Raw genomic sequence first — 19,640 nt, forward strand, 5'->3', positions numbered from 1 at the left:
TCGCCTACAGCCACATCACCTTGAAAGCGCCCGATCTCGTCTGATCTCGGAGGCTAAGCAGGGTCGGGCCTGGTTAGTACCTGGATGGGAGGCCGCCTGGGAATACCAGGTGCTGTAGGCTTTTTTGTTTTGGTGGAGTCTTGAATCTCTTTTTTCCCCCAGTCTTTCTTCCATGCTATCTTCAAGAGAGTTAAGGACAGCCATGGTTATCGCCTACGGCCACATCACCTTGAAAGCGCCCGATCTCGTCTGATCTCGGAGGCTAAGCAGGGTCGGGCCTGGTTAGTACCTGGATGGGAGACCGCCTGGGAATACCAGGTGCTGTAGGCTTTTTTGTTTTGGTGGAGTCTTGAATCTCTTTTTTCCCCCAGTCTTTCTTCCATGCTATCTTCAAGAGAGTTAAGGACAGCCATGGTTATCGCCTACGGCCACATCACCCTGAAAGCGCCCGATCTCGTCTGATCTTGGAGGCTAAGCAGGGTCGGGCCTGGTTAGTACCTGGATGGGAGACCGCCTGGGAATACCAGGTGCTGTAGGCTTTTTTGTTTTGGTGGAGTCTTGAATCTCTTTTTTCCCCCAGTCTTTCTTCCATGCTATCTTCAAGAGAGTTAAGGACGGCCATGGTTATCGCCTACGGCCACATCACCTTGAAAGCGCCCGATCTCGTCTGATCTCGGAGGCTAAGCAGGGTCGGGCCTGGTTAGTACCTGGATGGGAGACCGCCTGGGAATACCAGGTGCTGTAGGCTTTTTTGTTTTGGTGGAGTCTTGAATCTCTTTTTTCCCCCAGTCTTTCTTCCATGCTATCTTCAAGAGAGTTAAGGACAGCCATGGTTATCGCCTACGGCCACATCACCTTGAAAGCGCCCGATCTCGTCTGATCTCGGAGGCTAAGCAGGGTCGGGCCTGGTTAGTACCTGGATGGGAGACCGCCTGGGAATACCAGGTGCTGTAGGCTTTTTTGTTTTGGTGGAGTCTTGAATCTCTTTTTTCCCCCAGTCTTTCTTCCATGCTATCTTCAAGAGAGTTAAGGACAGCCATGGTTATCGCCTACGGCCACATCACCATCACCTTGAAAGCGCCCGATCTCGTCTGATCTCGGAGGCTAAGCAGGGTCGGGCCTGGTTAGTACCTGGATGGGAGACCGCCTGGGAATACCAGGTGCTGTAGGCTTTTTTGTTTTGGTGGAGTCTTGAATCTCTTTTTTCCCCCAGTCTTTCTTCCATGCTATCTTCAAGAGAGTTAAGGACAGCCATGGTTAACGCCTACGGCCACATCACCTTGAAAGCGCCCGATCTCGTCTGATCTCGGAGGCTAAGCAGGGTCGGGCCTGGTTAGTACCTGGATGGGAGACCGCCTGGGAATACCAGGTGCTGTAGGCTTTTTTGTTTTGGTGGAGTCTTGAATCTCTTTTTTCCCCCAGTCTTTCTTCCATGCTATCTTCAAGAGAGTTAATGACAGCCATGGTTATCGCCTACGGCCACATCACCTTGAAAGCGCCCGATCTCGTCTGATCTCGGAGGCTAAGCAGGGTCGGGCCTGGTTAGTACCTGGATGGGAGACCGCCTGGGAATACCAGGTGCTGTAGGCTCTTTTGTTTTGGTGGAGTCTTGAATCTCTTTTTTCCCCCAGTCTTTCTTCCATGCTATCTTCAAGAGAGTTAAGGACAGCCATGGTTATCGCCTACGGCCACATCACCTTGAAAGCGCCCGATCTCGTCTGATCTCGGAGGCTAAGCAGGGTCGGGCCTGGTTAGTACCTGGATGGGAGACCGCCTGGGAATACCAGGTGCTGTAGGCTTTTTTGTTTTGGTGGAGTCTTGAATCTCTTTTTTCCCCCAGTCTTTCTTCCATGCTATCTTCAAGAGAGTTAAGGACAGCCATGGTTATCGCCTACGGCCACATCACCTTGAAAGCGCCCGATCTCGTCTGATCTCGGAGGCTAAGCAGGGTCGGGCCTGGTTAGTACCTGGATGGGAGACCGCCTGGGAATACCAGGTGCTGTAGGCTTTTTTGTTTTGGTGGAGTCTTGAATCTCTTTTTTCCCCCAGTCTTTCTTCCATGCTATCTTCAAGAGAGTTAAGGACAGCCATGGTTATCGCCTACGGCCACATCACCTTGAAAGCGCCCGATCTCGTCTGATCTCGGAGGCTAAGCAGGGTCGGGCCTGGTTAGTACCTGGATGGGAGACCGCCTGGGAATACCAGGTGCTGTAGGCTTTTTTGTTTTGGTGGAGTCTTGAATCTCTTTTTTCCCCCAGTCTTTCTTCCATGCTATCTTCAAGAGAGTTAAGGACAGCCATGGTTATCGCCTACGGCCACATCACCTTGAAAGCGCACGATCTCGTCTGATCTCGGAGGCTAAGCAGGGTCGGGCCTGGTTAGTACCTGGATGGGAGACCGCCTGGGAATACCAGGTGCTGTAGGCTTTTTTGTTTTGGTGGAGTCTTGAATCTCTTTTTTCCCCCAGTCTTTCTTCCATGCTATCTTCAAGAGAGTTAAGGACAGCCATGGTTATCGCCTACGGCCACATCACCTTGAAAGCGCCCGATCTCGTCTGATCTCGGAGGCTAAGCAGGGTCGGGCCTGGTTAGTACCTGGATGGGAGACCGCCTGGGAATACCAGGTGCTGTAGGCTTTTTTGTTTTGGTGGAGTCTTGAATCTCTTTTTTCCCCCAGTCTTTCTTCCATGCTATCTTCAAGAGAGTTAAGGACAGCCATGGTTATCGCCTACGGCCACATCACCTTGAAAGCGCCCGATCTCGTCTGATCTCGGAGGCTAAGCAGGGTCGGGCCTGGTTAGTACCTGGATGGGAGACCGCCTGGGAATACCAGGTGCTGTAGGCTTTTTTGTTTTGGTGGAGTCTTGAATCTCTTTTTTCCCCCAGTCTTTCTTCCATGCTATCTTCAAGAGAGTTAAGGACAGCCATGGTTATCGCCTACGGCCACATCACCTTGAAAGCGCCCGATCTCGTCTGATCTCGGAGGCTAAGCAGGGTCGGGCCTGGTTAGTACCTGGATGGGAGACCGCCTGGGAATACCAGGTGCTGTAGGCTTTTTTGTTTTGGTGGAGTCTTGAATCTCTTTTTTCCCCCATTCTTTCTTCCATGCTATCTTCAAGAGAGTTAAGGACAGCCATGGTTATCGCCTACGGCCACATCACCTTGAAAGCGCCCGATCTCGTCTGATCTCGGAGGCTAAGCAGGGTCGGGCCTGGTTAGTACCTGGATGGGAGACCGCCTGGGAATACCAGGTGCTGTAGGCTTTTTTGTTTTGGTGGAGTCTTGAATCTCTTTTTTCCCCCAGTCTTTCTTCCATGCTATCTTCAAGAGAGTTAAGGACAGCCATGGTTATCGCCTACGGCCACATCACCTTGAAAGCGCCCGATCTCGTCTGATCTCGGAGGCTAAGCAGGGTCGGGCCTGGTTAGTACCTGGATGGGAGACCGCCTGGGAATACCAGGTGCTGTAGGCTTTTTTGTTTTGGTGGAGTCTTGAATCTCTTTTTTCCCCCAGTCTTTCTTCCATGCTATCTTCAAGAGAGTTAAGGACAGCCATGGTTATCGCCTACGGCCACATCACCTTGAAAGCGCCCGATCTCGTCTGATCTCGGAGGCTAAGCAGGGTCGGGCCTGGTTAGTACCTGGATGGGAGACCGCCTGGGAATACCAGGTGCTGTAGGCTTTTTTGTTTTGGTGGAGTCTTGAATCTCTTTTTTCCCCCAGTCTTTCTTCCATGCTATCTTCAAGAGAGTTAAGGACAGCCATGGTTATCGCCTACGGCCACATCACCTTGAAAGCGCCCGATCTCGTCTGATCTCGGAGGCTAAGCAGGGTCGGGCCTGGTTAGTACCTGGATGGGAGACCGCCTGGGAATACCAGGTGCTGTAGGCTTTTTTGTTTTGGTGGAGTCTTGAATCTCTTTTTTCCCCCAGTCTTTCTTCCATGCTATCTTCAAGAGAGTTAAGGACAGCCATGGTTATCGCCTACGGCCACATCACCTTGAAAGCGCCCGATCTCGTCTGATCTCGGAGGCTAAGCAGGGTCGGGCCTGGTTAGTACCTGGATGGGAGACCGCCTGGGAATACCAGGTGCTGTAGGCTTTTTTGTTTTGGTGGAGTCTTGAATCTCTTTTTTCCCCCAGTCTTTCTTCCATGCTATCTTCAAGAGAGTTAAGGACAGCCATGGTTATCGCCTACGGCCACATCACCTTGAAAGCGCCCGATCTCGTCTGATCTCGGAGGCTAAGCAGGGTCGGGCCTGGTTAGTACCTGGATGGGAGACCGCCTGGGAATACCAGGTGCTGTAGGCTTTTTTGTTTTGGTGGAGTCTTGAATCTCTTTTTTCCCCCAGTCTTTCTTCCATGCTATCTTCAAGAGAGTTAAGGACAGCCATGGTTATCGCCTACGGCCACATCACCTTGAAAGCGCCCGATCTCGTCTGATCTCGGAGGCTAAGCAGGGTCGGGCCTGGTTAGTACCTGGATGGGAGACCGCCTGGGAATACCAGGTGCTGTAGGCTTTTTTGTTTTGGTGGAGTCTTGAATCTCTTTTTTCCCCCAGTCTTTCTTCCATGCTATCTTCAAGAGAGTTAAGGACAGCCATGGTTATCGCCTACGGCCACATCACCTTGAAAGCGCCCGATCTCGTCTGATCTCGGAGGCTAAGCAGGGTCGGGCCTGGTTAGTACCTGGATGGGAGACCGCCTGGGAATACCAGGTGCTGTAGGCTTTTTTGTTTTGGTGGAGTCTTGAATCTCTTTTTTCCCCCAGTCTTTCTTCCATGCTATCTTCAAGAGAGTTAAGGACAGCCATGGTTATCGCCTACGGCCACATCACCTTGAAAGCGCCCGATCTCGTCTGATCTCGGAGGCTAAGCAGGGTCGGGCCTGGTTAGTACCTGGATGGGAGACCGCCTGGGAATACCAGGTGCTGTAGGCTTTTTTGTTTTGGTGGAGTCTTGAATCTCTTTTTTCCCCCAGTCTTTCTTCCATGCTATCTTCAAGAGAGTTAAGGACAGCCATGGTTATCGCCTACGGCCACATCACCTTGAAAGCGCCCGATCTCGTCTGATCTCGGAGGCTAAGCAGGGTCGGGCCTGGTTAGTACCTGGATGGGAGACCGCCTGGGAATACCAGGTGCTGTAGGCTTTTTTGTTTTGGTGGAGTCTTGAATCTCTTTTTTCCCCCAGTCTTTCTTCCATGCTATCTTCAAGAGAGTTAAGGACAGCCATGGTTATCGCCTACGGCCACATCACCTTGAAAGCGCCCGATCTCGTCTGATCTCGGAGGCTAAGCAGGGTCGGGCCTGGTTAGTACCTGGATGGGAGACCGCCTGGGAATACCAGGTGCTGTAGGCTTTTTTGTTTTGGTGGAGTCTTGAATCTCTTTTTTCCCCCAGTCTTTCTTCCATGCTATCTTCAAGAGAGTTAAGGACAGCCATGGTTATCGCCTACGGCCACATCACCTTGAAAGCGCCCGATCTCGTCTGATCTCGGAGGCTAAGCAGGGTCGGGCCTGGTTAGTACCTGGATGGGAGACCGCCTGGGAATACCAGGTGCTGTAGGCTTTTTTGTTTTGGTGGAGTCTTGAATCTCTTTTTTCCCCCAGTCTTTCTTCCATGCTATCTTCAAGAGAGTTAAGGACAGCCATGGTTATCGCCTACGGCCACATCACCTTGAAAGCGCCCGATCTCGTCTGATCTCGGAGGCTAAGCAGGGTCGGGCCTGGTTAGTACCTGGATGGGAGACCGCCTGGGAATACCAGGTGCTGTAGGCTTTTTTGTTTTGGTGGAGTCTTGAATCTCTTTTTTCCCCCAGTCTTTCTTCCATGCTATCTTCAAGAGAGTTAAGGACAGCCATGGTTATCGCCTACGGCCACATCACCTTGAAAGCGCCCGATCTCGTCTGATCTCGGAGGCTAAGCAGGGTCGGGCCTGGTTAGTACCTGGATGGGAGACCGCCTGGGAATACCAGGTGCTGTAGGCTTTTTTGTTTTGGTGGAGTCTTGAATCTCTTTTTTCCCCCAGTCTTTCTTCCATGCTATCTTCAAGAGAGTTAAGGACAGCCATGGTTATCGCCTACGGCCACATCACCTTGAAAGCGCCCGATCTCGTCTGATCTCGGAGGCTAAGCAGGGTCGGGCCTGGTTAGTACCTGGATGGGAGACCGCCTGGGAATACCAGGTGCTGTAGGCTTTTTTGTTTTGGTGGAGTCTTGAATCTCTTTTTTCCCCCAGTCTTTCTTCCATGCTATCTTCAAGAGAGTTAAGGACAGCCATGGTTATCGCCTACGGCCACATCACCTTGAAAGCGCCCGATCTCGTCTGATCTCGGAGGCTAAGCAGGGTCGGGCCTGGTTAGTACCTGGATGGGAGACCGCCTGGGAATACCAGGTGCTGTAGGCTTTTTTGTTTTGGTGGAGTCTTGAATCTCTTTTTTCCCCCAGTCTTTCTTCCATGCTATCTTCAAGAGAGTTAAGGACAGCCATGGTTATCGCCTACGGCCACATCACCTTGAAAGCGCCCGATCTCGTCTGATCTCGGAGGCTAAGCAGGGTCGGGCCTGGTTAGTACCTGGATGGGAGACCGCCTGGGAATACCAGGTGCTGTAGGCTTTTTTGTTTTGGTGGAGGCTTGAATCTCTTTTTTCCCCCAGTCTTTCTTCCATGCTATCTTCAAGAGAGTTAAGGACAGCCATGGTTATCGCCTACGGCCACATCACCTTGAAAGCGCCCGATCTCGTCTGATCTCGGAGGCTAAGCAGGGTCGGGCCTGGTTAGTACCTGGATGGGAGACCGCCTGGGAATACCAGGTGCTGTAGGCTTTTTTGTTTTGGTGGAGTCTTGAATCTCTTTTTTCCCCCAGTCTTTCTTCCATGCTATCTTCAAGAGAGTTAAGGACAGCCATGGTTATCGCCTACGGCCACATCACCTTGAAAGCGCCCGATCTCGTCTGATCTCGGAGGCTAAGCAGGGTCGGGCCTGGTTAGTACCTGGATGGGAGACCGCCTGGGAATACCAGGTGCTGTAGGCTTTTTTGTTTTGGTGGAGTCTTGAATCTCTTTTTTCCCCCAGTCTTTCTTCCATGCTATCTTCAAGAGAGTTAAGGACAGCCATGGTTATCGCCTACGGCCACATCACCTTGAAAGCGCCCGATCTCGTCTGATCTCGGAGGCTAAGCAGGGTCGGGCCTGGTTAGTACCTGGATGGGAGACCGCCTGGGAATACCAGGTGCTGTAGGCTTTTTTGTTTTGGTGGAGTCTTGAATCTCTTTTTTCCCCCAGTCTTTCTTCCATGCTATCTTCAAGAGAGTTAAGGACAGCCATGGTTATCGCCTACGGCCACATCACCTTGAAAGCGCCCGATCTCGTCTGATCTCGGAGGCTAAGCAGGGTCGGGCCTGGTTAGTACCTGGATGGGAGACCGCCTGGGAATACCAGGTGCTGTAGGCTTTTTTGTTTTGGTGGAGGCTTGAATCTCTTTTTTCCCCCAGTCTTTCTTCCATGCTATCTTCAAGAGAGTTAAGGACAGCCATGGTTATCGCCTACGGCCACATCACCTTGAAAGCGCCCGATCTCGTCTGATCTCGGAGGCTAAGCAGGGTCGGGCCTGGTTAGTACCTGGATGGGAGACCGCCTGGGAATACCAGGTGCTGTAGGCTTTTTTGTTTTGGTGGAGTCTTGAATCTCTTTTTTCCCCCAGTCTTTCTTCCATGCTATCTTCAAGAGAGTTAAGGACAGCCATGGTTATCGCCTACGGCCACATCACCTTGAAAGCGCCCGATCTCGTCTGATCTCGGAGGCTAAGCAGGGTCGGGCCTGGTTAGTACCTGGATGGGAGACCGCCTGGGAATACCAGGTGCTGTAGGTTTTTTTGTTTTGGTGGAGTCTTGAATCTCTTTTTTCCCCCAGTCTTTCTTCCATGCTATCTTCAAGAGAGTTAAGGACAGCCATGGTTATCGCCTACGGCCACATCACCTTGAAAGCGCCCGATCTCGTCTGATCTCGGAGGCTAAGCAGGGTCGGGCCTGGTTAGTACCTGGATGGGAGACCGCCTGGGAATACCAGGTGCTGTAGGCTTTTTTGTTTTGGTGGAGTCTTGAATCTCTTTTTTCCCCCAGTCTTTCTTCCATGCTATCTTCAAGAGAGTTAAGGACAGCCATGGTTATCGCCTACGGCCACATCACCTTGAAAGCGCCCGATCTCGTCTGATCTCGGAGGCTAAGCAGGGTCGGGCCTGGTTAGTACCTGGATGGGAGACCGCCTGGGAATACCAGGTGCTGTAGGCTTTTTTGTTTTGGTGGAGTCTTGAATCTCTTTTTTCCCCCAGTCTTTCTTCCATGCTATCTTCAAGAGAGTTAAGGACAGCCATGGTTATCGCCTACGGCCACATCACCTTGAAAGCGCCCGATCTCGTCTGATCTCGGAGGCTAAGCAGGGTCGGGCCTGGTTAGTACCTGGATGGGAGACCGCCTGGGAATACCAGGTGCTGTAGGCTTTTTTGTTTTGGTGGAGTCTTGAATCTCTTTTTTCCCCCAGTCTTTCTTCCATGCTATCTTCAAGAGAGTTAAGGACAGCCATGGTTATCGCCTACGGCCACATCACCTTGAAAGCGCCCGATCTCGTCTGATCTCGGAGGCTAAGCAGGGTCGGGCCTGGTTAGTACCTGGATGGGAGACCGCCTGGGAATACCAGGTGCTGTAGGCTTTTTTGTTTTGGTGGAGTCTTGAATCTCTTTTTTCCCCCAGTCTTTCTTCCATGCTATCTTCAAGAGAGTTAAGGACAGCCATGGTTATCGCCTACGGCCACATCACCTTGAAAGCGCCCGATCTCGTCTGATCTCGGAGGCGAAGCAGGGTCGGGCCTGGTTAGTACCTGGATGGGAGACCGCCTGGGAATACCAGGTGCTGTAGGCTTTTTTGTTTTGGTGGAGTCTTGAATCTCTTTTTTCCCCCAGTCTTTCTTCCATGCTATCTTCAAGAGAGTTAAGGACAGCCATGGTTATCGCCTACGGCCACATCACCTTGAAAGCGCCCGATCTCGTCTGATCTCGGAGGCTAAGCAGGGTCGGGCCTGGTTAGTACCTGGATGGGAGACCGCCTGGGAATACCAGGTGCTGTAGGCTTTTTTGTTTTGGTGGAGTCTTGAATCTCTTTTTTCCCCCAGTCTTTCTTCCATGCTATCTTCAAGAGAGTTAAGGACAGCCATGGTTATCGCCTACGGCCACATCACCTTGAAAGCGCCCGATCTCGTCTGATCTCGGAGGCTAAGCAGGGTCGGGCCTGGTTAGTACCTGGATGGGAGACCGCCTGGGAATACCAGGTGCTGTAGGCTTTTTTGTTTTGGTGGAGTCTTGAATCTCTTTTTTCCCCCAGTCTTTCTTCCATGCTATCTTCAAGAGAGTTAAGGACAGCCATGGTTATCGCCTACGGCCACATCACCTTGAAAGCGCCCGATCTCGTCTGATCTCGGAGGCTAAGCAGGGTCGGGCCTGGTTAGTACCTGGATGGGAGACCGCCTGGGAATACCAGGTGCTGTAGGCTTTTTTGTTTTGGTGGAGTCTTGAATCTCTTTTTTCCCCCAGTCTTTCTTCCATGCTATCTTCAAGAGAGTTAAGGACAGCCATGGTTATCGCCTACGGCCACATCACCTTGAAAGCGCCCGATCTCGTCTGATCTCGGAGGCTAAGCAGGGTCGGGCCTGGTTAGTACCTGGATGGGAGACCGCCTGGGAATACCAGGTGCTGTAGGCTTTTTTGTTTTGGTGGAGTCTTGAATCTCTTTTTTCCCCCAGTCTTTCTTCCATGCTATCTTCAAGAGAGTTAAGGACAGCCATGGTTATCGCCTACGGCCACATCACCTTGAAAGCGCCCGATCTCGTCTGATCTCGGAGGCTAAGCAGGGTCGGGCCTGGTTAGTACCTGGATGGGAGACCGCCTGGGAATACCAGGTGCTGTAGGCTTTTTTGTTTTGGTGGAGTCTTGAATCTCTTTTTTCCCCCAGTCTTTCTTCCATGCTATCTTCAAGAGAGTTAAGGACAGCCATGGTTATCGCCTACGGCCACATCACCTTGAAAGCGCCCGATCTCGTCTGATCTCGGAGGCTAAGCAGGGTCGGGCCTGGTTAGTACCTGGATGGGAGACCGCCTGGGAATACCAGGTGCTGTAGGCTTTTTTGTTTTGGTGGAGTCTTGAATCTCTTTTTTCCCCCAGTCTTTCTTCCATGCTATCTTCAAGAGAGTTAAGGACAGCCATGGTTATCGCCTACGGCCACATCACCTTGAAAGCGCCCGATCTCGTCTGATCTCGGAGGCTAAGCAGGGTCGGGCCTGGTTAGTACCTGGATGGGAGACCGCCTGGGAATACCAGGTGCTGTAGGCTTTTTTGTTTTGGTGGAGTCTTGAATCTCTTTTTTCCCCCAGTCTTTCTTCCATGCTATCTTCAAGAGAGTTAAGGACAGCCATGGTTATCGCCTACGGCCACATCACCTTGAAAGCGCCCGATCTCGTCTGATCTCGGAGGCTAAGCAGGGTCGGGCCTGGTTAGTACCTGGATGGGAGACCGCCTGGGAATACCAGGTGCTGTAGGCTTTTTTGTTTTGGTGGAGTCTTGAATCTCTTTTTTCCCCCAGTCTTTCTTCCATGCTATCTTCAAGAGAGTTAAGGACAGCCATGGTTATCGCCTACGGCCACATCACCTTGAAAGCGCCCGATCTCGTCTGATCTCGGAGGCTAAGCAGGGTCGGGCCTGGTTAGTACCTGGATGGGAGACCGCCTGGGAATACCAGGTGCTGTAGGCTTTTTTGTTTTGGTGGAGTCTTGAATCTCTTTTTTCCCCCAGTCTTTCTTCCATGCTATCTTCAAGAGAGTTAAGGACAGCCATGGTTATCGCCTACGGCCACATCACCTTGAAAGCGCCCGATCTCGTCTGATCTCGGAGGCTAAGCAGGGTCGGGCCTGGTTAGTACCTGGATGGGAGACCGCCTGGGAATACCAGGTGCTGTAGGCTTTTTTGTTTTGGTGGAGTCTTGAATCTCTTTTTTCCCCCAGTCTTTCTTCCATGCTATCTTCAAGAGAGTTAAGGACAGCCATGGTTATCGCCTACGGCCACATCACCTTGAAAGCGCCCGATCTCGTCTGATCTCGGAGGCTAAGCAGGGTCGGGCCTGGTTAGTACCTGGATGGGAGACCGCCTGGGAATACCAGGTGCTGTAGGCTTTTTTGTTTTGGTGGAGTCTTGAATCTCTTTTTTCCCCCAGTCTTTCTTCCATGCTATCTTCAAGAGAGTTAAGGACAGCCATGGTTATCGCCTACGGCCACATCACCTTGAAAGCGCCCGATCTCGTCTGATCTCGGAGGCTAAGCAGGGTCGGGCCTGGTTAGTACCTGGATGGGAGACCGCCTGGGAATACCAGGTGCTGTAGGCTTTTTTGTTTTGGTGGAGTCTTGAATCTCTTTTTTCCCCCAGTCTTTCTTCCATGCTATCTTCAAGAGAGTTAAGGACAGCCATGGTTATCGCCTACGGCCACATCACCTTGAAAGCGCCCGATCTCGTCTGATCTCGGAGGCTAAGCAGGGTCGGGCCTGGTTAGTACCTGGATGGGAGACCGCCTGGGAATACCAGGTGCTGTAGGCTTTTTTGTTTTGGTGGAGTCTTGAATCTCTTTTTTCCCCCAGTCTTTCTTCCATGCTATCTTCAAGAGAGTTAAGGACAGCCATGGTTATCGCCTACGGCCACATCACCTTGAAAGCGCCCGATCTCGTCTGATCTCGGAGGCTAAGCAGGGTCGGGCCTGGTTAGTACCTGGATGGGAGACCGCCTGGGAATACCAGGTGCTGTAGGCTTTTTTGTTTTGGTGGAGTCTTGAATCTCTTTTTTCCCCCAGTCTTTCTTCCATGCTATCTTCAAGAGAGTTAAGGACAGCCATGGTTATCGCCTACGGCCACATCACCTTGAAAGCGCCCGATCTCGTCTGATCTCGGAGGCTAAGCAGGGTCGGGCCTGGTTAGTACCTGGATGGGAGACCGCCTGGGAATACCAGGTGCTGTAGGCTTTTTTGTTTTGGTGGAGTCTTGAATCTCTTTTTTCCCCCAGTCTTTCTTCCATGCTATCTTCAAGAGAGTTAAGGACAGCCATGGTTATCGCCTACGGCCACATCACCTTGAAAGCGCCCGATCTCGTCTGATCTCGGAGGCTAAGCAGGGTCGGGCCTGGTTAGTACCTGGATGGGAGACCGCCTGGGAATACCAGGTGCTGTAGGCTTTTTTGTTTTGGTGGAGTCTTGAATCTCTTTTTTCCCCCAGTCTTTCTTCCATGCTATCTTCAAGAGAGTTAAGGACAGCCATGGTTATCGCCTACGGCCACATCACCTTGAAAGCGCCCGATCTCGTCTGATCTCGGAGGCTAAGCAGGGTCGGGCCTGGTTAGTACCTGGATGGGAGACCGCCTGGGAATACCAGGTGCTGTAGGCTTTTTTGTTTTGGTGGAGTCTTGAATCTCTTTTTTCCCCCAGTCTTTCTTCCATGCTATCTTCAAGAGAGTTAAGGACAGCCATGGTTATCGCCTACGGCCACATCACCTTGAAAGCGCCCGATCTCGTCTGATCTCGGAGGCTAAGCAGGGTCGGGCCTGGTTAGTACCTGGATGGGAGACCGCCTGGGAATACCAGGTGCTGTAGGCTTTTTTGTTTTGGTGGAGTCTTGAATCTCTTTTTTCCCCCAGTCTTTCTTCCATGCTATCTTCAAGAGAGTTAAGGACAGCCATGGTTATCGCCTACGGCCACATCACCTTGAAAGCGCCCGATCTCGTCTGATCTCGGAGGCTAAGCAGGGTCGGGCCTGGTTAGTACCTGGATGGGAGACCGCCTGGGAATACCAGGTGCTGTAGGCTTTTTTGTTTTGGTGGAGTCTTGAATCTCTTTTTTCCCCCAGTCTTTCTTCCATGCTATCTTCAAGAGAGTTAAGGACAGCCATGGTTATCGCCTACGGCCACATCACCTTGAAAGCGCCCGATCTCGTCTGATCTCGGAGGCTAAGCAGGGTCGGGCCTGGTTAGTACCTGGATGGGAGACCGCCTGGGAATACCAGGTGCTGTAGGCTTTTTTGTTTTGGTGGAGTCTTGAATCTCTTTTTTCCCCCAGTCTTTCTTCCATGCTATCTTCAAGAGAGTTAAGGACAGCCATGGTTATCGCCTACGGCCACATCACCTTGAAAGCGCCCGATCTCGTCTGATCTCGGAGGCTAAGCAGGGTCGGGCCTGGTTAGTACCTGGATGGGAGACCGCCTGGGAATACCAGGTGCTGTAGGCTTTTTTGTTTTGGTGGAGTCTTGAATCTCTTTTTTCCCCCAGTCTTTCTTCCATGCTATCTTCAAGAGAGTTAAGGACAGCCATGGTTATCGCCTACGGCCACATCACCTTGAAAGCGCCCGATCTCGTCTGATCTCGGAGGCTAAGCAGGGTCGGGCCTGGTTAGTACCTGGATGGGAGACCGCCTGGGAATACCAGGTGCTGTAGGCTTTTTTTTGTTTTGGTGGAGTCTTGAATCTCTTTTTTCCCCCAGTCTTTCTTCCATGCTATCTTCAAGAGAGTTAAGGACAGCCATGGTTATCGCCTACGGCCACATCACCTTGAAAGCGCCCGATCTCGTCTGATCTCGGAGGCTAAGCAGGGTCGGGCCTGGTTAGTACCTGGATGGGAGACCGCCTGGGAATACCAGGTGCTGTAGGCTTTTTTGTTTTGGTGGAGTCTTGAATCTCTTTTTTCCCCCAGTCTTTCTTCCATGCTATCTTCAAGAGAGTTAAGGACAGCCATGGTTATCGCCTACGGCCACATCACCTTGAAAGCGCCCGATCTCGTCTGATCTCGGAGGCTAAGCAGGGTCGGGCCTGGTTAGTACCTGGATGGGAGACCGCCTGGGAATACCAGGTGCTGTAGGCTTTTTTGTTTTGGTGGAGTCTTGAATCTCTTTTTTCCCCCAGTCTTTCTTCCATGCTATCTTCAAGAGAGTTAAGGACAGCCATGGTTATCGCCTACGGCCACATCACCTTGAAAGCGCCCGATCTCGTCTGATCTCGGAGGCTAAGCAGGGTCGGGCCTGGTTAGTACCTGGATGGGAGACCGCCTGGGAATACCAGGTGCTGTAGGCTTTTTTGTTTTGGTGGAGTCTTGAATCTCTTTTTTCCCCCAGTCTTTCTTCCATGCTATCTTCAAGAGAGTTAAGGACAGCCATGGTTATCGCCTACGGCCACATCACCTTGAAAGCGCCCGATCTCGTCTGATCTCGGAGGCTAAGCAGGGTCGGGCCTGGTTAGTACCTGGATGGGAGACCGCCTGGGAATACCAGGTGCTGTAGGCTTTTTTGTTTTGGTGGAGTCTTGAATCTCTTTTTTCCCCCAGTCTTTCTTCCATGCTATCTTCAAGAGAGTTAAGGACAGCCATGGTTATCGCCTACGGCCACATCACCTTGAAAGCGCCCGATCTCGTCTGATCTCGGAGGCTAAGCAGGGTCGGGCCTGGTTAGTACCTGGATGGGAGACCGCCTGGGAATACCAGGTGCTGTAGGCTTTTTTGTTTTGGTGGAGTCTTGAATCTCTTTTTTCCCCCAGTCTTTCTTCCATGCTATCTTCAAGAGAGTTAAGGACAGCCATGGTTATCGCCTACGGCCACATCACCTTGAAAGCGCCCGATCTCGTCTGATCTCGGAGGCTAAGCAGGGTCGGGCCTGGTTAGTACCTGGATGGGAGACCGCCTGGGAATACCAGGTGCTGTAGGCTTTTTTGTTTTGGTGGAGTCTTGAATCTCTTTTTTCCCCCAGTCTTTCTTCCATGCTATCTTCAAGAGAGTTAAGGACAGCCATGGTTATCGCCTACGGCCACATCACCTTGAAAGCGCCCGATCTCGTCTGATCTCGGAGGCTAAGCAGGGTCGGGCCTGGTTAGTACCTGGATGGGAGACCGCCTGGGAATACCAGGTGCTGTAGGCTTTTTTGTTTTGGTGGAGTCTTGAATCTCTTTTTTCCCCAGTCTTTCTTCCATGCTATCTTCAAGAGAGTTAAGGACAGCCATGGTTATCGCCTACGGCCACATCACCTTGAAAGCGCCCGATCTCGTCTGATCTCGGAGGCTAAGCAGGGTCGGGCCTGGTTAGTACCTGGATGGGAGACCGCCTGGGAATACCAGGTGCTGTAGGCTTTTTTGTTTTGGTGGAGTCTTGAATCTCTTTTTTCCCCCAGTCTTTCTTCCATGCTATCTTCAAGAGAGTTAAGGACAGCCATGGTTATCGCCTACGGCCACATCACCTTGAAAGCGCCCGATCTCGTCTGATCTCGGAGGCTAAGCAGGGTCGGGCCTGGTTAGTACCTGGATGGGAGACCGCCTGGGAATACCAGGTGCTGTAGGCTTTTTTGTTTTGGTGGAGTCTTGAATCTCTTTTTTCCCCCAGTCTTTCTTCCATGCTATCTTCAAGAGAGTTAAGGACAGCCATGGTTATCGCCTACGGCCACATCACCTTGAAAGCGCCCGATCTCGTCTGATCTCGGAGGCTAAGCAGGGTCGGGCCTGGTTAGTACCTGGATGGGAGACCGCCTGGGAATACCAGGTGCTGTAGGCTTTTTTGTTTTGGTGGAGTCTTGAATCTCTTTTTTCCCCCAGTCTTTCTTCCATGCTATCTTCAAGAGAGTTAAGGACAGCCATGGTTATCGCCTACGGCCACATCACCTTGAAAGCGCCCGATCTCGTCTGATCTCGGAGGCTAAGCAGGGTCGGGCCTGGTTAGTACCTGGATGGGAGACCGCCTGGGAATACCAGGTGCTGTAGGCTTTTTTGTTTTGGTGGAGTCTTGAATCTCTTTTTTCCCCCAGTCTTTCTTCCATGCTATCTTCAAGAGAGTTAAGGACAGCCATGGTTATCGCCTACGGCCACATCACCTTGAAAGCGCCCGATCTCGTCTGATCTCGGAGGCTAAGCAGGGTCGGGCCTGGTTAGTACCTGGATGGGAGACCGCCTGGGAATACCAGGTGCTGTAGGCTTTTTTGTTTTGGTGGAGTCTTGAATCTCTTTTTTCCCCCAGTCTTTCTTCCATGCTATCTTCAAGAGAGTTAAGGACAGCCATGGTTATCGCCTACGGCCACATCACCTTGAAAGCGCCCGATCTCGTCTGATCTCGGAGGCTAAGCAGGGTCGGGCCTGGTTAGTACCTGGATGGGAGACCGCCTGGGAATACCAGGTGCTGTAGGCTTTTTTTTTGTGGTGTAGTCCTTGAATCTCTTTTTTCCCCCAGTCTTTCTTCCATGCTATCTTCAAGAGAGTTAAGGACAGCCATGGTTATCGCCTACGGCCACATCACCTTGAAAGCGCCCGATCTCGTCTGATCTCGGAGGCTAAGCAGGGTCGGGCCTGGTTAGTACCTGGATGGGAGACCGCCTGGGAATACCAGGTGCTGTAGGCTTTTTTTGTTTTGGTGGAGTCTTGAATCTCTTTTTTTCCCCCAGTCTTTCTTCCATGCTATCTTCAAGAGAGTTAAGGACAGCCATGGTTATCGCCTACGGCCACATCACCTTGAAAGCGCCCGATCTCGTCTGATCTCGGAGGCTAAGCAGGGTCGGGCCTGGTTAGTACCTGGATGGGAGACCGCCTGGGAATACCAGGTGCTGTAGGCTTTTTTGTTTTGGTGGAGTCTTGAATCTCTTTTTTCCCCCAGTCTTTCTTCCATGCTATCTTCAAGAGAGTTAAGGACAGCCATGGTTATCGCCTACGGCCACATCACCTTGAAAGCGCCCGATCTCGTCTGATCTCGGAGGCTAAGCAGGGTCGGGCCTGGTTAGTACCTGGATGGGAGACCGCCTGGGAATACCAGGTGCTGTAGGCTTTTTTGTTTTGGTGGAGTCTTGAATCTCTTTTTTCCCCCAGTCTTTCTTCCATGCTATCTTCAAGAGAGTTAAGGACAGCCATGGTTATCGCCTACGGCCACATCACCTTGAAAGCGCCCGATCTCGTCTGATCTCGGAGGCTAAGCAGGGTCGGGCCTGGTTAGTACCTGGATGGGAGACCGCCTGGGAATACCAGGTGCTGTAGGCTTTTTTGTTTTGGTGGAGTCTTGAATCTCTTTTTTCCCCCAGTCTTTCTTCCATGCTATCTTCAAGAGAGTTAAGGACAGCCATGGTTATCGCCTACGGCCACATCACCTTGAAAGCGCCCGATCTCGTCTGATCTCGGAGGCTAAGCAGGGTCGGGCCTGGTTAGTACCTGGATGGGAGACCGCCTGGGAATACCAGGTGCTGTAGGCTTTTTTGTTTTGGTGGAGTCTTGAATCTCTTTTTTCCCCCAGTCTTTCTTCCATGCTATCTTCAAGAGAGTTAAGGACAGCCATGGTTATCGCCTACGGCCACATCACCTTGAAAGCGCCCGATCTCGTCTGATCTCGGAGGCTAAGCAGGGTCGGGCCTGGTTAGTACCTGGATGGGAGACCGCCTGGGAATACCAGGTGCTGTAGGCTTTTTTGTTTTGGTGGAGTCTTGAATCTCTTTTTTCCCCCAGTCTTTCTTCCATGCTATCTTCAAGAGAGTTAAGGACAGCCATGGTTATCGCCTACGGCCACATCACCTGAAAGCGCCCGATCTCGTCTGATCTCGGAGGCTAAGCAGGGTCGGGCCTGGTTAGTACCTGGATGGGAGACCGCCTGGGAATACCAGGTGCTGTAGGCTTTTTTGTTTTGGTGGAGTCTTGAATCTCTTTTTTTCCCCCAGTCTTTCTTCCATGCTATCTTCAAGAGAGTTAAGGACAGCCATGGTTATCGCCTACGGCCACATCACCTGAAAGCGCCCGATCTCGTCTGATCTCGGAGGCTAAGCAGGGTCGGGCCTGGTTAGTACCTGGATGGGAGACCGCCTGGGAATACCAGGTGCTGTAGGCTTTTTTTGTTTTGGTGGAGTCTTGAATCTCTTTTTTCCCCCAGTCTTTCTTCCATGCTATCTTCAAGAGAGTTAAGGACAGCCATGGTTATCGCCTACGGCCACATCACCTTGAAAGCGCCCGATCTCGTCTGATCTCGGAGGCTAAGCAGGGTCGGGCCTGGTTAGTACCTGGATGGGAGACCGCCTGGGAATACCAGGTGCTGTAGGCTTTTTTGTTTTGGTGGAGTCTTGAATCTCTTTTTTCCCCCAGTCTTTCTTCCATGCTATCTTCAAGAGAGTTAAGGACAGCCATGGTTATCGCCTACGGCCACATCACCTTGAAAGCGCCCGATCTCGTCTGATCTCGGAGGCTAAGCAGGGTCGGGCCTGGTTAGTACCTGGATGGGAGACCGCCTGGGAATACCAGGTGCTGTAGGCTTTTTTGTTTTGGTGGAGTCTTGAATCTCTTTTTTCCCCCAGTCTTTCTTCCATGCTATCTTCAAGAGAGTTAAGGACAGCCATGGTTATCGCCTACGGCCACATCACCTTGAAAGCGCCCGATCTCGTCTGATCTCGGAGGCTAAGCAGGGTCGGGCCTGGTTAGTACCTGGATGGGAGACCGCCTGGGAATACCAGGTGCTGTAGGCTTTTTTAGTTGTGTGGTGGAGTCTTGAATCTCTTTTTTCCCCCAGTCTTTCTTCCATGCTATCTTCAAGAGAGTTAAGGACAGCCATGGTTATCGCCTACGGCCACATCACCTGAAAGCGCCCGATCTCGTCTGATCTCGGAGGCTAAGCAGGGTCGGGCCTGGTTAGTACCTGGATGGGAGACCGCCTGGGAATACCAGGTGCTGTAGGCTTTTTTTTGTTTTGGTGGAGTCTTGAATCTCTTTTTTTCCCCGAGTCTTTCTTCCATGCTATCTTCAAGAGAGTTAAGGACAGCCATGGTTATCGCCTACGGCCACATCACCCTGAAAGCGCCCGATCTCGTCTGATCTCGGAGGCTAAGCAGGGTCGGGCCTGGTTAGTACCTGGATGGGAGACCGCCTGGGAATACCAGGTGCTGTAGGCTTTTTTGTTTTGGTGGAGTCCTTGAATCTCTTTTTTTCCCCGAGTCTTTCTTCCATGCTATCTTCAAGAGAGTTAAGGACAGCCATGGTTATCGCCTACGGCCACATCACCTTGAAAGCGCCCGATCTCGTCTGATCTCGGAGGCTAAGCAGGGTCGGGCCTGGTTAGTACCTGGATGGGAGACCGCCTGGGAATACCAGGTGCTGTAGGCTTTTTTTAGTTGTCGTGGTGGAGTCCTTGAATCTCTTTTTTTCCCCAGTCTTTCTTCCATGCTATCTTCAAGAGAGTTAAGGACAGCCATGGTTATCGCCTACGGCCACATCACCCTGAAAGCGCCCGATCTCGTCTGATCTCGGAGGCTAAGCAGGGTCGGGCCTGGTTAGTACCTGGATGGGAGACCGCCTGGGAATACCAGGTGCTGTAGGCTTTTTTGTTTTGGTGGAGTCTTGAATCTTTTTTTTCCCCGAGTCTTTCTTCCATGCTATCTTCAAGAGAGTTAAGGACAGCCATGGTTATCGCCTACGGCCACATCACCCTGAAAGCGCCCGATCTCGTCTGATCTCGGAGGCTAAGCAGGGTCGGGCCTGGTTAGTACCTGGATGGGAGACCGCCTGGGAATACCAGGTGCTGTAGGCTTTTTTGTTTTGGTGGAGTCTTGAATCTCTTTTTCCCCCAGTCTTTCTTCCATGCTATCT

General features: G+C 51.7%; 93 non-coding genes and 1 pseudogene across 93 annotated transcripts; all 94 read left to right on the forward strand.

Moving 5' to 3' along the window:
- Nucleotides 1-2: 2 nt before the first annotated feature.
- Nucleotides 3-121, forward strand: LOC120911993. The gene has a single exon (XR_005742759.1). It is a non-coding gene; the product is annotated as a 5S ribosomal RNA (ribosomal RNA).
- Nucleotides 122-211: 90 nt separating this feature from the next.
- Nucleotides 212-330, forward strand: LOC120911067. The gene has a single exon (XR_005741862.1). It is a non-coding gene; the product is annotated as a 5S ribosomal RNA (ribosomal RNA).
- Nucleotides 331-420: 90 nt separating this feature from the next.
- LOC120911908 lies at nucleotides 421-539 on the forward strand. Its single transcript, XR_005742677.1, has one exon. It is a non-coding gene; the product is annotated as a 5S ribosomal RNA (ribosomal RNA).
- Nucleotides 540-629: 90 nt separating this feature from the next.
- On the forward strand, nucleotides 630-748 carry LOC120911068. The gene has a single exon (XR_005741863.1). It is a non-coding gene; the product is annotated as a 5S ribosomal RNA (ribosomal RNA).
- Nucleotides 749-838: 90 nt separating this feature from the next.
- Nucleotides 839-957, forward strand: LOC120911069. The gene has a single exon (XR_005741864.1). It is a non-coding gene; the product is annotated as a 5S ribosomal RNA (ribosomal RNA).
- Nucleotides 958-1,047: 90 nt separating this feature from the next.
- Nucleotides 1,048-1,172, forward strand: LOC120912298 (annotated as a pseudogene).
- Nucleotides 1,173-1,262: 90 nt separating this feature from the next.
- LOC120911070 lies at nucleotides 1,263-1,381 on the forward strand. Its single transcript, XR_005741865.1, has one exon. It is a non-coding gene; the product is annotated as a 5S ribosomal RNA (ribosomal RNA).
- A 90-nt stretch (nucleotides 1,382-1,471) lies between these two features.
- LOC120911071 lies at nucleotides 1,472-1,590 on the forward strand. Its single transcript, XR_005741866.1, has one exon. It is a non-coding gene; the product is annotated as a 5S ribosomal RNA (ribosomal RNA).
- Nucleotides 1,591-1,680: 90 nt separating this feature from the next.
- LOC120911073 lies at nucleotides 1,681-1,799 on the forward strand. The gene has a single exon (XR_005741867.1). It is a non-coding gene; the product is annotated as a 5S ribosomal RNA (ribosomal RNA).
- A 90-nt stretch (nucleotides 1,800-1,889) lies between these two features.
- On the forward strand, nucleotides 1,890-2,008 carry LOC120911074. The gene has a single exon (XR_005741868.1). It is a non-coding gene; the product is annotated as a 5S ribosomal RNA (ribosomal RNA).
- Nucleotides 2,009-2,098: 90 nt separating this feature from the next.
- Nucleotides 2,099-2,217, forward strand: LOC120911075. Its single transcript, XR_005741869.1, has one exon. It is a non-coding gene; the product is annotated as a 5S ribosomal RNA (ribosomal RNA).
- A 90-nt stretch (nucleotides 2,218-2,307) lies between these two features.
- On the forward strand, nucleotides 2,308-2,426 carry LOC120912057. The gene has a single exon (XR_005742819.1). It is a non-coding gene; the product is annotated as a 5S ribosomal RNA (ribosomal RNA).
- Nucleotides 2,427-2,516: 90 nt separating this feature from the next.
- LOC120911076 lies at nucleotides 2,517-2,635 on the forward strand. Its single transcript, XR_005741870.1, has one exon. It is a non-coding gene; the product is annotated as a 5S ribosomal RNA (ribosomal RNA).
- Nucleotides 2,636-2,725: 90 nt separating this feature from the next.
- LOC120911078 lies at nucleotides 2,726-2,844 on the forward strand. The gene has a single exon (XR_005741873.1). It is a non-coding gene; the product is annotated as a 5S ribosomal RNA (ribosomal RNA).
- Nucleotides 2,845-2,934: 90 nt separating this feature from the next.
- Nucleotides 2,935-3,053, forward strand: LOC120911079. Its single transcript, XR_005741874.1, has one exon. It is a non-coding gene; the product is annotated as a 5S ribosomal RNA (ribosomal RNA).
- Nucleotides 3,054-3,143: 90 nt separating this feature from the next.
- Nucleotides 3,144-3,262, forward strand: LOC120911080. The gene has a single exon (XR_005741875.1). It is a non-coding gene; the product is annotated as a 5S ribosomal RNA (ribosomal RNA).
- A 90-nt stretch (nucleotides 3,263-3,352) lies between these two features.
- LOC120911081 lies at nucleotides 3,353-3,471 on the forward strand. Its single transcript, XR_005741876.1, has one exon. It is a non-coding gene; the product is annotated as a 5S ribosomal RNA (ribosomal RNA).
- Nucleotides 3,472-3,561: 90 nt separating this feature from the next.
- LOC120911082 lies at nucleotides 3,562-3,680 on the forward strand. The gene has a single exon (XR_005741877.1). It is a non-coding gene; the product is annotated as a 5S ribosomal RNA (ribosomal RNA).
- Nucleotides 3,681-3,770: 90 nt separating this feature from the next.
- LOC120911083 lies at nucleotides 3,771-3,889 on the forward strand. Its single transcript, XR_005741879.1, has one exon. It is a non-coding gene; the product is annotated as a 5S ribosomal RNA (ribosomal RNA).
- Nucleotides 3,890-3,979: 90 nt separating this feature from the next.
- LOC120911084 lies at nucleotides 3,980-4,098 on the forward strand. The gene has a single exon (XR_005741880.1). It is a non-coding gene; the product is annotated as a 5S ribosomal RNA (ribosomal RNA).
- A 90-nt stretch (nucleotides 4,099-4,188) lies between these two features.
- LOC120911085 lies at nucleotides 4,189-4,307 on the forward strand. Its single transcript, XR_005741881.1, has one exon. It is a non-coding gene; the product is annotated as a 5S ribosomal RNA (ribosomal RNA).
- Nucleotides 4,308-4,397: 90 nt separating this feature from the next.
- On the forward strand, nucleotides 4,398-4,516 carry LOC120911086. The gene has a single exon (XR_005741882.1). It is a non-coding gene; the product is annotated as a 5S ribosomal RNA (ribosomal RNA).
- A 90-nt stretch (nucleotides 4,517-4,606) lies between these two features.
- LOC120911087 lies at nucleotides 4,607-4,725 on the forward strand. The gene has a single exon (XR_005741883.1). It is a non-coding gene; the product is annotated as a 5S ribosomal RNA (ribosomal RNA).
- Nucleotides 4,726-4,815: 90 nt separating this feature from the next.
- LOC120911090 lies at nucleotides 4,816-4,934 on the forward strand. Its single transcript, XR_005741885.1, has one exon. It is a non-coding gene; the product is annotated as a 5S ribosomal RNA (ribosomal RNA).
- Nucleotides 4,935-5,024: 90 nt separating this feature from the next.
- LOC120911091 lies at nucleotides 5,025-5,143 on the forward strand. The gene has a single exon (XR_005741886.1). It is a non-coding gene; the product is annotated as a 5S ribosomal RNA (ribosomal RNA).
- Nucleotides 5,144-5,233: 90 nt separating this feature from the next.
- On the forward strand, nucleotides 5,234-5,352 carry LOC120911092. The gene has a single exon (XR_005741887.1). It is a non-coding gene; the product is annotated as a 5S ribosomal RNA (ribosomal RNA).
- A 90-nt stretch (nucleotides 5,353-5,442) lies between these two features.
- On the forward strand, nucleotides 5,443-5,561 carry LOC120911093. The gene has a single exon (XR_005741888.1). It is a non-coding gene; the product is annotated as a 5S ribosomal RNA (ribosomal RNA).
- Nucleotides 5,562-5,651: 90 nt separating this feature from the next.
- Nucleotides 5,652-5,770, forward strand: LOC120911094. Its single transcript, XR_005741890.1, has one exon. It is a non-coding gene; the product is annotated as a 5S ribosomal RNA (ribosomal RNA).
- Nucleotides 5,771-5,860: 90 nt separating this feature from the next.
- Nucleotides 5,861-5,979, forward strand: LOC120911095. The gene has a single exon (XR_005741891.1). It is a non-coding gene; the product is annotated as a 5S ribosomal RNA (ribosomal RNA).
- Nucleotides 5,980-6,069: 90 nt separating this feature from the next.
- LOC120911096 lies at nucleotides 6,070-6,188 on the forward strand. The gene has a single exon (XR_005741892.1). It is a non-coding gene; the product is annotated as a 5S ribosomal RNA (ribosomal RNA).
- A 90-nt stretch (nucleotides 6,189-6,278) lies between these two features.
- LOC120911097 lies at nucleotides 6,279-6,397 on the forward strand. The gene has a single exon (XR_005741893.1). It is a non-coding gene; the product is annotated as a 5S ribosomal RNA (ribosomal RNA).
- Nucleotides 6,398-6,487: 90 nt separating this feature from the next.
- Nucleotides 6,488-6,606, forward strand: LOC120911098. The gene has a single exon (XR_005741894.1). It is a non-coding gene; the product is annotated as a 5S ribosomal RNA (ribosomal RNA).
- Nucleotides 6,607-6,696: 90 nt separating this feature from the next.
- On the forward strand, nucleotides 6,697-6,815 carry LOC120911100. The gene has a single exon (XR_005741895.1). It is a non-coding gene; the product is annotated as a 5S ribosomal RNA (ribosomal RNA).
- Nucleotides 6,816-6,905: 90 nt separating this feature from the next.
- Nucleotides 6,906-7,024, forward strand: LOC120911102. Its single transcript, XR_005741897.1, has one exon. It is a non-coding gene; the product is annotated as a 5S ribosomal RNA (ribosomal RNA).
- A 90-nt stretch (nucleotides 7,025-7,114) lies between these two features.
- On the forward strand, nucleotides 7,115-7,233 carry LOC120911103. Its single transcript, XR_005741898.1, has one exon. It is a non-coding gene; the product is annotated as a 5S ribosomal RNA (ribosomal RNA).
- A 90-nt stretch (nucleotides 7,234-7,323) lies between these two features.
- On the forward strand, nucleotides 7,324-7,442 carry LOC120911104. Its single transcript, XR_005741899.1, has one exon. It is a non-coding gene; the product is annotated as a 5S ribosomal RNA (ribosomal RNA).
- Nucleotides 7,443-7,532: 90 nt separating this feature from the next.
- On the forward strand, nucleotides 7,533-7,651 carry LOC120911105. Its single transcript, XR_005741901.1, has one exon. It is a non-coding gene; the product is annotated as a 5S ribosomal RNA (ribosomal RNA).
- A 90-nt stretch (nucleotides 7,652-7,741) lies between these two features.
- Nucleotides 7,742-7,860, forward strand: LOC120911936. The gene has a single exon (XR_005742703.1). It is a non-coding gene; the product is annotated as a 5S ribosomal RNA (ribosomal RNA).
- A 90-nt stretch (nucleotides 7,861-7,950) lies between these two features.
- Nucleotides 7,951-8,069, forward strand: LOC120911106. The gene has a single exon (XR_005741902.1). It is a non-coding gene; the product is annotated as a 5S ribosomal RNA (ribosomal RNA).
- A 90-nt stretch (nucleotides 8,070-8,159) lies between these two features.
- LOC120911107 lies at nucleotides 8,160-8,278 on the forward strand. Its single transcript, XR_005741903.1, has one exon. It is a non-coding gene; the product is annotated as a 5S ribosomal RNA (ribosomal RNA).
- A 90-nt stretch (nucleotides 8,279-8,368) lies between these two features.
- On the forward strand, nucleotides 8,369-8,487 carry LOC120911108. Its single transcript, XR_005741904.1, has one exon. It is a non-coding gene; the product is annotated as a 5S ribosomal RNA (ribosomal RNA).
- Nucleotides 8,488-8,577: 90 nt separating this feature from the next.
- Nucleotides 8,578-8,696, forward strand: LOC120911109. Its single transcript, XR_005741905.1, has one exon. It is a non-coding gene; the product is annotated as a 5S ribosomal RNA (ribosomal RNA).
- A 90-nt stretch (nucleotides 8,697-8,786) lies between these two features.
- LOC120911939 lies at nucleotides 8,787-8,905 on the forward strand. Its single transcript, XR_005742706.1, has one exon. It is a non-coding gene; the product is annotated as a 5S ribosomal RNA (ribosomal RNA).
- A 90-nt stretch (nucleotides 8,906-8,995) lies between these two features.
- Nucleotides 8,996-9,114, forward strand: LOC120911111. Its single transcript, XR_005741906.1, has one exon. It is a non-coding gene; the product is annotated as a 5S ribosomal RNA (ribosomal RNA).
- Nucleotides 9,115-9,204: 90 nt separating this feature from the next.
- LOC120911112 lies at nucleotides 9,205-9,323 on the forward strand. The gene has a single exon (XR_005741907.1). It is a non-coding gene; the product is annotated as a 5S ribosomal RNA (ribosomal RNA).
- Nucleotides 9,324-9,413: 90 nt separating this feature from the next.
- Nucleotides 9,414-9,532, forward strand: LOC120911114. Its single transcript, XR_005741909.1, has one exon. It is a non-coding gene; the product is annotated as a 5S ribosomal RNA (ribosomal RNA).
- Nucleotides 9,533-9,622: 90 nt separating this feature from the next.
- On the forward strand, nucleotides 9,623-9,741 carry LOC120911115. The gene has a single exon (XR_005741910.1). It is a non-coding gene; the product is annotated as a 5S ribosomal RNA (ribosomal RNA).
- A 90-nt stretch (nucleotides 9,742-9,831) lies between these two features.
- LOC120911116 lies at nucleotides 9,832-9,950 on the forward strand. The gene has a single exon (XR_005741911.1). It is a non-coding gene; the product is annotated as a 5S ribosomal RNA (ribosomal RNA).
- Nucleotides 9,951-10,040: 90 nt separating this feature from the next.
- On the forward strand, nucleotides 10,041-10,159 carry LOC120911117. The gene has a single exon (XR_005741912.1). It is a non-coding gene; the product is annotated as a 5S ribosomal RNA (ribosomal RNA).
- A 90-nt stretch (nucleotides 10,160-10,249) lies between these two features.
- LOC120911118 lies at nucleotides 10,250-10,368 on the forward strand. Its single transcript, XR_005741913.1, has one exon. It is a non-coding gene; the product is annotated as a 5S ribosomal RNA (ribosomal RNA).
- A 90-nt stretch (nucleotides 10,369-10,458) lies between these two features.
- Nucleotides 10,459-10,577, forward strand: LOC120911119. The gene has a single exon (XR_005741914.1). It is a non-coding gene; the product is annotated as a 5S ribosomal RNA (ribosomal RNA).
- A 90-nt stretch (nucleotides 10,578-10,667) lies between these two features.
- LOC120911120 lies at nucleotides 10,668-10,786 on the forward strand. Its single transcript, XR_005741915.1, has one exon. It is a non-coding gene; the product is annotated as a 5S ribosomal RNA (ribosomal RNA).
- A 90-nt stretch (nucleotides 10,787-10,876) lies between these two features.
- Nucleotides 10,877-10,995, forward strand: LOC120911121. The gene has a single exon (XR_005741916.1). It is a non-coding gene; the product is annotated as a 5S ribosomal RNA (ribosomal RNA).
- A 90-nt stretch (nucleotides 10,996-11,085) lies between these two features.
- Nucleotides 11,086-11,204, forward strand: LOC120911122. The gene has a single exon (XR_005741917.1). It is a non-coding gene; the product is annotated as a 5S ribosomal RNA (ribosomal RNA).
- Nucleotides 11,205-11,294: 90 nt separating this feature from the next.
- On the forward strand, nucleotides 11,295-11,413 carry LOC120911123. Its single transcript, XR_005741918.1, has one exon. It is a non-coding gene; the product is annotated as a 5S ribosomal RNA (ribosomal RNA).
- Nucleotides 11,414-11,503: 90 nt separating this feature from the next.
- Nucleotides 11,504-11,622, forward strand: LOC120911125. Its single transcript, XR_005741920.1, has one exon. It is a non-coding gene; the product is annotated as a 5S ribosomal RNA (ribosomal RNA).
- Nucleotides 11,623-11,712: 90 nt separating this feature from the next.
- Nucleotides 11,713-11,831, forward strand: LOC120911127. The gene has a single exon (XR_005741921.1). It is a non-coding gene; the product is annotated as a 5S ribosomal RNA (ribosomal RNA).
- Nucleotides 11,832-11,921: 90 nt separating this feature from the next.
- Nucleotides 11,922-12,040, forward strand: LOC120911128. The gene has a single exon (XR_005741922.1). It is a non-coding gene; the product is annotated as a 5S ribosomal RNA (ribosomal RNA).
- Nucleotides 12,041-12,130: 90 nt separating this feature from the next.
- LOC120911129 lies at nucleotides 12,131-12,249 on the forward strand. Its single transcript, XR_005741923.1, has one exon. It is a non-coding gene; the product is annotated as a 5S ribosomal RNA (ribosomal RNA).
- Nucleotides 12,250-12,339: 90 nt separating this feature from the next.
- On the forward strand, nucleotides 12,340-12,458 carry LOC120911130. The gene has a single exon (XR_005741924.1). It is a non-coding gene; the product is annotated as a 5S ribosomal RNA (ribosomal RNA).
- A 90-nt stretch (nucleotides 12,459-12,548) lies between these two features.
- On the forward strand, nucleotides 12,549-12,667 carry LOC120911131. Its single transcript, XR_005741925.1, has one exon. It is a non-coding gene; the product is annotated as a 5S ribosomal RNA (ribosomal RNA).
- A 90-nt stretch (nucleotides 12,668-12,757) lies between these two features.
- Nucleotides 12,758-12,876, forward strand: LOC120911132. Its single transcript, XR_005741926.1, has one exon. It is a non-coding gene; the product is annotated as a 5S ribosomal RNA (ribosomal RNA).
- A 90-nt stretch (nucleotides 12,877-12,966) lies between these two features.
- Nucleotides 12,967-13,085, forward strand: LOC120911133. Its single transcript, XR_005741927.1, has one exon. It is a non-coding gene; the product is annotated as a 5S ribosomal RNA (ribosomal RNA).
- A 90-nt stretch (nucleotides 13,086-13,175) lies between these two features.
- LOC120911134 lies at nucleotides 13,176-13,294 on the forward strand. The gene has a single exon (XR_005741928.1). It is a non-coding gene; the product is annotated as a 5S ribosomal RNA (ribosomal RNA).
- Nucleotides 13,295-13,384: 90 nt separating this feature from the next.
- On the forward strand, nucleotides 13,385-13,503 carry LOC120911135. Its single transcript, XR_005741929.1, has one exon. It is a non-coding gene; the product is annotated as a 5S ribosomal RNA (ribosomal RNA).
- A 92-nt stretch (nucleotides 13,504-13,595) lies between these two features.
- LOC120911137 lies at nucleotides 13,596-13,714 on the forward strand. The gene has a single exon (XR_005741931.1). It is a non-coding gene; the product is annotated as a 5S ribosomal RNA (ribosomal RNA).
- Nucleotides 13,715-13,804: 90 nt separating this feature from the next.
- On the forward strand, nucleotides 13,805-13,923 carry LOC120911138. Its single transcript, XR_005741932.1, has one exon. It is a non-coding gene; the product is annotated as a 5S ribosomal RNA (ribosomal RNA).
- A 90-nt stretch (nucleotides 13,924-14,013) lies between these two features.
- Nucleotides 14,014-14,132, forward strand: LOC120911139. Its single transcript, XR_005741933.1, has one exon. It is a non-coding gene; the product is annotated as a 5S ribosomal RNA (ribosomal RNA).
- A 90-nt stretch (nucleotides 14,133-14,222) lies between these two features.
- LOC120911140 lies at nucleotides 14,223-14,341 on the forward strand. Its single transcript, XR_005741934.1, has one exon. It is a non-coding gene; the product is annotated as a 5S ribosomal RNA (ribosomal RNA).
- Nucleotides 14,342-14,431: 90 nt separating this feature from the next.
- LOC120911141 lies at nucleotides 14,432-14,550 on the forward strand. The gene has a single exon (XR_005741935.1). It is a non-coding gene; the product is annotated as a 5S ribosomal RNA (ribosomal RNA).
- A 90-nt stretch (nucleotides 14,551-14,640) lies between these two features.
- LOC120911143 lies at nucleotides 14,641-14,759 on the forward strand. Its single transcript, XR_005741936.1, has one exon. It is a non-coding gene; the product is annotated as a 5S ribosomal RNA (ribosomal RNA).
- Nucleotides 14,760-14,849: 90 nt separating this feature from the next.
- On the forward strand, nucleotides 14,850-14,968 carry LOC120911144. Its single transcript, XR_005741937.1, has one exon. It is a non-coding gene; the product is annotated as a 5S ribosomal RNA (ribosomal RNA).
- An 89-nt stretch (nucleotides 14,969-15,057) lies between these two features.
- On the forward strand, nucleotides 15,058-15,176 carry LOC120911145. The gene has a single exon (XR_005741938.1). It is a non-coding gene; the product is annotated as a 5S ribosomal RNA (ribosomal RNA).
- A 90-nt stretch (nucleotides 15,177-15,266) lies between these two features.
- LOC120911146 lies at nucleotides 15,267-15,385 on the forward strand. The gene has a single exon (XR_005741939.1). It is a non-coding gene; the product is annotated as a 5S ribosomal RNA (ribosomal RNA).
- Nucleotides 15,386-15,475: 90 nt separating this feature from the next.
- LOC120911147 lies at nucleotides 15,476-15,594 on the forward strand. Its single transcript, XR_005741940.1, has one exon. It is a non-coding gene; the product is annotated as a 5S ribosomal RNA (ribosomal RNA).
- A 90-nt stretch (nucleotides 15,595-15,684) lies between these two features.
- LOC120911149 lies at nucleotides 15,685-15,803 on the forward strand. Its single transcript, XR_005741942.1, has one exon. It is a non-coding gene; the product is annotated as a 5S ribosomal RNA (ribosomal RNA).
- A 90-nt stretch (nucleotides 15,804-15,893) lies between these two features.
- LOC120911150 lies at nucleotides 15,894-16,012 on the forward strand. The gene has a single exon (XR_005741943.1). It is a non-coding gene; the product is annotated as a 5S ribosomal RNA (ribosomal RNA).
- A 90-nt stretch (nucleotides 16,013-16,102) lies between these two features.
- On the forward strand, nucleotides 16,103-16,221 carry LOC120911151. Its single transcript, XR_005741944.1, has one exon. It is a non-coding gene; the product is annotated as a 5S ribosomal RNA (ribosomal RNA).
- Nucleotides 16,222-16,312: 91 nt separating this feature from the next.
- LOC120911152 lies at nucleotides 16,313-16,431 on the forward strand. The gene has a single exon (XR_005741945.1). It is a non-coding gene; the product is annotated as a 5S ribosomal RNA (ribosomal RNA).
- A 92-nt stretch (nucleotides 16,432-16,523) lies between these two features.
- LOC120911153 lies at nucleotides 16,524-16,642 on the forward strand. The gene has a single exon (XR_005741946.1). It is a non-coding gene; the product is annotated as a 5S ribosomal RNA (ribosomal RNA).
- Nucleotides 16,643-16,732: 90 nt separating this feature from the next.
- On the forward strand, nucleotides 16,733-16,851 carry LOC120911154. Its single transcript, XR_005741947.1, has one exon. It is a non-coding gene; the product is annotated as a 5S ribosomal RNA (ribosomal RNA).
- Nucleotides 16,852-16,941: 90 nt separating this feature from the next.
- Nucleotides 16,942-17,060, forward strand: LOC120911155. Its single transcript, XR_005741948.1, has one exon. It is a non-coding gene; the product is annotated as a 5S ribosomal RNA (ribosomal RNA).
- A 90-nt stretch (nucleotides 17,061-17,150) lies between these two features.
- LOC120911156 lies at nucleotides 17,151-17,269 on the forward strand. Its single transcript, XR_005741949.1, has one exon. It is a non-coding gene; the product is annotated as a 5S ribosomal RNA (ribosomal RNA).
- Nucleotides 17,270-17,359: 90 nt separating this feature from the next.
- On the forward strand, nucleotides 17,360-17,478 carry LOC120911157. The gene has a single exon (XR_005741950.1). It is a non-coding gene; the product is annotated as a 5S ribosomal RNA (ribosomal RNA).
- A 90-nt stretch (nucleotides 17,479-17,568) lies between these two features.
- LOC120912223 lies at nucleotides 17,569-17,686 on the forward strand. The gene has a single exon (XR_005742978.1). It is a non-coding gene; the product is annotated as a 5S ribosomal RNA (ribosomal RNA).
- A 91-nt stretch (nucleotides 17,687-17,777) lies between these two features.
- On the forward strand, nucleotides 17,778-17,895 carry LOC120912224. The gene has a single exon (XR_005742979.1). It is a non-coding gene; the product is annotated as a 5S ribosomal RNA (ribosomal RNA).
- A 91-nt stretch (nucleotides 17,896-17,986) lies between these two features.
- On the forward strand, nucleotides 17,987-18,105 carry LOC120911158. Its single transcript, XR_005741951.1, has one exon. It is a non-coding gene; the product is annotated as a 5S ribosomal RNA (ribosomal RNA).
- Nucleotides 18,106-18,195: 90 nt separating this feature from the next.
- LOC120911160 lies at nucleotides 18,196-18,314 on the forward strand. The gene has a single exon (XR_005741953.1). It is a non-coding gene; the product is annotated as a 5S ribosomal RNA (ribosomal RNA).
- Nucleotides 18,315-18,404: 90 nt separating this feature from the next.
- On the forward strand, nucleotides 18,405-18,523 carry LOC120911161. The gene has a single exon (XR_005741954.1). It is a non-coding gene; the product is annotated as a 5S ribosomal RNA (ribosomal RNA).
- A 93-nt stretch (nucleotides 18,524-18,616) lies between these two features.
- LOC120912225 lies at nucleotides 18,617-18,734 on the forward strand. Its single transcript, XR_005742980.1, has one exon. It is a non-coding gene; the product is annotated as a 5S ribosomal RNA (ribosomal RNA).
- Nucleotides 18,735-18,827: 93 nt separating this feature from the next.
- LOC120911171 lies at nucleotides 18,828-18,946 on the forward strand. The gene has a single exon (XR_005741964.1). It is a non-coding gene; the product is annotated as a 5S ribosomal RNA (ribosomal RNA).
- A 92-nt stretch (nucleotides 18,947-19,038) lies between these two features.
- LOC120911162 lies at nucleotides 19,039-19,157 on the forward strand. Its single transcript, XR_005741955.1, has one exon. It is a non-coding gene; the product is annotated as a 5S ribosomal RNA (ribosomal RNA).
- Nucleotides 19,158-19,253: 96 nt separating this feature from the next.
- On the forward strand, nucleotides 19,254-19,372 carry LOC120911182. The gene has a single exon (XR_005741975.1). It is a non-coding gene; the product is annotated as a 5S ribosomal RNA (ribosomal RNA).
- A 90-nt stretch (nucleotides 19,373-19,462) lies between these two features.
- On the forward strand, nucleotides 19,463-19,581 carry LOC120911194. The gene has a single exon (XR_005741986.1). It is a non-coding gene; the product is annotated as a 5S ribosomal RNA (ribosomal RNA).
- The last annotated feature ends 59 nt before the right edge of the window (nucleotides 19,582-19,640 follow it).

This window comes from Rana temporaria, chromosome 8 (genome assembly GCF_905171775.1).
Source record: "Rana temporaria chromosome 8, aRanTem1.1, whole genome shotgun sequence".
Lineage (NCBI taxonomy): Eukaryota > Metazoa > Chordata > Amphibia > Anura > Ranidae > Rana > Rana temporaria.